The 5882-nt window shown below is 45.7% G+C and overlaps 1 long non-coding RNA gene across 1 annotated transcript; it reads left to right on the top strand.

Annotated features, from left to right (window-relative positions):
- Positions 1-1312: 1312 nt before the first annotated feature.
- Positions 1313-5604, top strand: LOC119945536. Its single transcript, XR_005456244.1, has 3 exons — positions 1313-1928; positions 2733-2786; positions 5350-5604. It is a non-coding gene; the product is annotated as an uncharacterized LOC119945536 (long non-coding RNA).
- The last annotated feature ends 278 nt before the right edge of the window (positions 5605-5882 follow it).

Here is a 5882-nt window from a genome sequence, read left to right as displayed (position 1 = left end):
TTCCAGCGTGATTAGGGGAGAAGAATTGCCTGTTTTCTCCTCTAGGCCTACGACTGACAGCCTCAACTTTCTCGTCTTGGGCAGTGGAAGGAGCCGGAGAGGCCGATGTCACCACGGCCCCTGGGAAAATGGCAGGAGGCGGAAGACAGAGTTTCACCTGCACCATTGCCAGCTGGGCCTCTCAAGTGATATCCCCAATGTTTCTTTTCATCCATAGCAACCTTATTTGTCTTCGTCCTATGTTGAAACCATGTGCTCAAAAGACCAAGCACATATTAAAGATCCCTATAAATATAGAACTTCTCTGGTGTGTTACGTATATATATATATATATATATATATATATATATATATATATATATATATATATATTATGTACTTCCTCCTCTCTTGTACCCTCTATGAAAGAGCCAGTGCATTTCTCTGGCTTCACTGAAGTCCAGGAGAATCGGGAATTGAGCTCATAGAACACTGCAAATGAGCGATCCATGACAAGTCTTGCCAACTGCTTGCTCTTTTCTACCTCTATTATATGGAGAGATTATAGATGTACCTTTATCTCTCTTGACCTGTATTATGAATATGGATGTTTTTCAAAAAACACTAAACCCTTGATTTTTTTTCTCTCCCCTCCCTGCCTTCAAATCCTTCCTGGCTGTCAGTCACTGTGGGCTTCAAAACCCAAAGCCACTTGCTGCTTTGTAAGCGCTTAGTACAGTGCTGTGCACACAGTAAGCGCTCAATAAATACGATTGCTGCTTGTAGAGGGCACTGAATGATGTTTGCCTTCAGAACACGTGCAAATGAGCTAAGTAGAAGATGCCAAATAATTTCAGCCAGAAACAAATAAAAAACTAAACCTGTTAACAGTCCAAACAGCGATGTTCCATGTGGCGAAAAATCACAGGGTTGGTAGTCCCAGAGAAAGGGGTGTACCCACAGCCACTCAATCTCACCCAGCCCTTGGGGGAAAAGTGGGAGAAGGAAGGCGCTTCCATAGTCCACATGGAAAAATCCAGAGGGGTTTTTTGTGGGGGGCCTACTTTTCCACTGGAGCATTAAAAAAAAATACCAACAGCACCTGAAAACCGTTTAAGCATGAATCAAAGACAACTTAGAGGCTGTCAATAACTGGATTCAAGGGGAAAAAAAATGAAGACTTTTCTCTTTCATTCAATCGTATTTATTGAGCGCTTACTGTGTGCAGAGCACCGTCCTAAGCGCTTGGGAAGTCAAGTTGGCAACATATAGAGACGGTCCCTACCCAACAGTGGGCTCGCCGTCTAGAAGGTACCGTCTTGGCAAGGGTGCAGGAAAACTGAAGAATGTATCATTAAAAGAAGTGGGATAGGATGAAAATACCTGTAGTAAAAGAAGGATTTCGCTTCTGTCCTCCATTACTAATCGCTAATGCCCTCCATTACTCTAATGTCAATTGCTTTTGAAATGATCTCTGCAGTGACAAGGATTTTTATGAACTTAAGAATGAACTTCCCTGAAATAGTGAGCTAACCTACCACTGGTGAGTCTATCACTTAGATTTCCTCCAAACAAATCCTCTGGCTTGACTTTCTATTCCTAGGTCACTGTCTGGATCTGCTACCATCCTCCGGGAGGGCCGGAACAGGGGAGTAGGGCACCCCAACATATACTCCTACGTCTCCGAAAGGACCGTGGCGAAAAAGGCCCTTGGGAGTTGTGGAGCGATGCCTGCAGGCTGTGATATATGCCACAGGTTTCCACCCCACTCAGATAAAACACAGGTTTTCTTGTTAAAATCGGGATGATCTCTCACAGTCCTAAGTGGTGTAAGTTTATGATAACGTGGCCAGAGTTTTCCGGGAAATAATCCTGAAGGCACGCTGCCAAACAACCGGAAAGGATCACAAAAGATCATCTCACTACCAAGTCTAAACCATTCCAGACGGGTAAGAACGTAAGGTCATTCATTCATTCATTCAATCGTATTTATTGAGCGCTTACTGTGTGCAGAGCACTGTACTAAGCGCTTGGGAAGTACAAGTTGGCAACATATAGAGGCGGTTCCTACCCAACAGTGGGCTCACAGTCTAGAAGAGACAATGCCATTACTGATCAGACCAGAGAAGCAGTGTGGTTCAGTGGAAAGAGCCCAGGCTTGGGAGTCAGAGGTCGTGGGTTCTAATCCCAGCTCTGCCACATAATAATAATAATAATAATAATAATAATAATAATAATGGCATTTATTAAGCACTTACTATGTGCAAAGCACTGTTCTAAGCGCTGGGGAGATTACAAGCTGATCAGGTTGTCCCACGGGGGCTCACAGTCTTCATCCCCATTTTACAGATGAGGGAACTGAGGCCTAGAGAAGTGAAGTGACTTGCCCAAAGTCTCACAGCCGACAGTTGGCAGAGCCGGGATTTGAACCCATGACCTCTGACTCCAAAGCCCGGGCTCTTTCCACTGAGCCACGCTGCTTCACACGCCTGCTGTGTGAACTTGGGCAAGTCACTTAGCTTCTCTGAGCCTCAGTTACCTCATCCGTAAATTGGGGATTAAGACTGTGAGCCCCACGTGGGACAACCTGATCATCTTGTATCCCCCCCAGTACGTAGAACAGCGTTTTGCACATAGTAAGCACTTAACAAATGCCATTATTATTATCTTGCTCCCAGAATGCTTGCCACCATGCCTTCCTTGATGTGGATCCTCACGGTGACGGATTCCTACCTTTCCTTCTTGCCTTCTAGGAACCCATTCTGAGAGAGCTCAGAGACAGAAGCGAAATCCTTCTTGAACTAGAGGTATTTTCATCCTATCCCACTTATTTTAATGATACATTATTCAGTTTCCACTGCGCCCTTGCCCTCCAAGAGCGGACAGTCCTGTGAAACAAGTGCAACGGGGAAGTTCTCAACTCCTCTGGGTAACAAAATTTTTTAATCGGTTTTGGCCGCCCATCATATACGTCAGCACTGTGCACTCATGGGCTTCAGATAAAGACCACCAAAGACCACCAATACACTCACTTTGGAAACGAAGGGGTAACATTTCTGACAAACCCCATGTCCTTCACACCAGAGAATCCGCTCCTCGTTGGTCACGTGAGTGCCCTCAACCATCTTTTCCCTCATCTCAGTTGCTTTCTGTCTAGACGTGACCCACTTCCTTGGACGGACCATCCCTAATTCCCCAACCACATATTCCTAGGAAGGACGCACACTGTGGGAAAACTCAAAGCGAGTAAAAACCACTACTCTCAGTTTTGCTAGGAAAAAGTATCACCGCAAAGCCGACGCTGTAAAAGAAGGCGGTGAGAAGCCTCCTTTGACTGAAACCAAAAAGGTAATCCAATAGGGGGGTTATATTGTAAAATAGTCTTCCACAGTTGCCTCATATAAAAAAAAAAGATTCATTTCATAAAGCTAGGTCAATCAAATCAATGGTGTTTATCAAGCGCTTACTATGGGCCGAGCACTGAACAACGTACTAAGGTAAATGGTCAAATCAATCAATCGTATTTATTGAGTGCTTACTGTGTGCAGAGCACTGTACTAAGCGCTTGGGAAGTACAAGTTGGCAACATATAGAGACGGTCCCGACCCAACAGTGGGCTCACAGTCTAAAAGAACTTGTCAAAGTCAAGTGAACTTGTTCCATAACCTCATCCCCAGGTTTATACTTTAACATGCGCAACTATTTTGGGGAAGCAGCGTGGCTCAGTGGAAAGAGCCCGGGCTTTGGAGTCGGAGATCAGGGGTTCAAATTCCAGCTCTGCCAATTGTCAGCTGGATGACTTTGGACAAGTCACTTGACTTCTCTGTGCCTTAGTTCCCTCACCTGTAAAATGGGGATTAAGACTGTGAGCCCCCAGTGGGACAACCTGATCACTTTGTAACCTCCCCAGCGCTTGACAGTGCTTTGCACATAGTAAGCGCTTAATAAATGCCATTATTATTATTATGGGGAAGCAGCGTGGCTCAGTGGAAAAAGCCCGGGCTTTGGAGTCGGAGATCAGGGGTTCAAATCCCGGCTCTGCCAATTGTCAGCTGGATGACTTTGGGCAAGTCACTTGACTTCTCTGTGCCTTAGTTACCTCATCTGTAAAATGGGGATTAAGACTGTGAGCCCCCTGTGGGACAACCTGATCACCTTGTAACCGCCCCAGCACTTACAACAGTGCTATTGCACATAGTAAGCGCTTAATAAATGCCATTATTATTATTATTACTTTAAAAGCAGAATTGCACTCCAGTTTGTCTGCCTGTCCTCATTCCACAACTGGGGAATTGTAATGGTGATACTACGTGAAGCAGTGTGGTCTCGTGGCAACACCAAAGGCTTGGGATTCAGAAGTCTTGGGTTCTAATCCCAGCTCTGTCACTGTCTGCTCTGTGACCTTGGGCAAGTTACTTCACTTCTCTGGGCTTCAGTTCCCTCATCTCTAAAATGGGGATTGAGTCTTTGAGCCCCACATGGGATGACCTGATTACCCTGTGTCTACCCCAGGGCTTAGAATAGTGCTTGGCACATAGCGAGTGCTTAACAAATACCATAATAATACTTGCTATTATGACATGCTAAGCACTGGGGTAGGTACAAGATAATCAGATCGGACATAGTCTCTTCCACAAGACGTTTACACTTTAGCGGGGGAAGAGAAGGGCGTTTTATTCCCATTTTACAGATGAGGAAACTGAGGGCCAGAGAGACTGTGACTTGCCCAAGGCTGTGCAGGAGGCCCGGGAAAGAGCTGGGACTAGAACTTGGGGCTTCTGATGGCCAGTCCCGTGCTCTTTCCAGTAGCCTTGCTTCCTGCTTTGGGTATGTTGTGCCCTGCCATCCCATAATAATAATAATAATAATAATGGCATTAAGCACTTACTATGTGCCAAAGCACTGTTCATTCATTCAATCTTATTTATTGAGCGCTTACTGTGTGCAGAGCACTGTACTAAGCGCTTGGGAAGTCCAAGTTGGCAACATACAGAGACGGTCCCTACCCAACAGTGGGCTCACAGTCTAGAAGGGGGAGACAGAGAACAAAACAAAACATATTAACAAAATAAAATAGACTAAATATGTACAAATAAAATAAATAGAGTAATAGTTTACAGGGTGATCAGGTTGTCCCACAGTCTTAATCCCCATTTTACAGTTGAGGTAACAGGCTCAGAGAAGTGACTGCCCAAAGTCACACAGCTGACAATCGGCAGAACTGGGATTTGAACCCATGACCACTGACTCCAAAGCCCGGGCTCTTTCCACTGAGCCATGCTGCTTCTCTATTATTATTATTATTATTATCATCCCATATAATGAGCTCCCAACCGATGGGTGTGACTGTTCTGTTCCCCGCTCTGACAGGCCACAGCCTATCGCACCTGGTCCTGCGACTTTACTGCCCTGAACGGTTTCGTCTTGTTCTACGCCGTGGACTCATGTCTGACCCATAACGACTGCAAGGACACATCTCTCCCAGAATGTCCCACTTCCACTTGCAATCGTGGTGGTGGTGTATCCACAGGGTTTCCTCGGTAAAAATACGCAACCCTTCCTCGGGGCGGGAAACTTGAGTCTCTGCCCTCGATTATCCTGCATTACGCTGCTGCCCAGCACAGGTGAGCTTTGACTTGTAGGAGATCGTTTCCACTCGCTAGCCACTGCCCAAGCTAGGGATGGATTGAGTATGCCTCTGCTTGACTCTCCCTCCCGTTCCCAGGACCGGTAGAGTACTGGAAACTCTCCAGCTGCGATCCTTAGGGGGGTCGAATGGTTGTAGAAACTATATATAGACATCTTAACAAATATCACAGTTATCACCATCATTAAGTGGAAGACTGCACAGGAGGCTCCATCTCCTGTTTCTAGCGGGTGGAATGTACCAACCAGATTGTCCA

The sequence above is a fragment of the Tachyglossus aculeatus genome, chromosome 25 (assembly GCF_015852505.1).
Source record: "Tachyglossus aculeatus isolate mTacAcu1 chromosome 25, mTacAcu1.pri, whole genome shotgun sequence".
Taxonomy (NCBI): domain Eukaryota; kingdom Metazoa; phylum Chordata; class Mammalia; order Monotremata; family Tachyglossidae; genus Tachyglossus; species Tachyglossus aculeatus.
The sequence above is the reverse complement of the archived record's forward strand: the minus strand, read 5'-3'. Positions and strand labels throughout refer to the sequence as shown.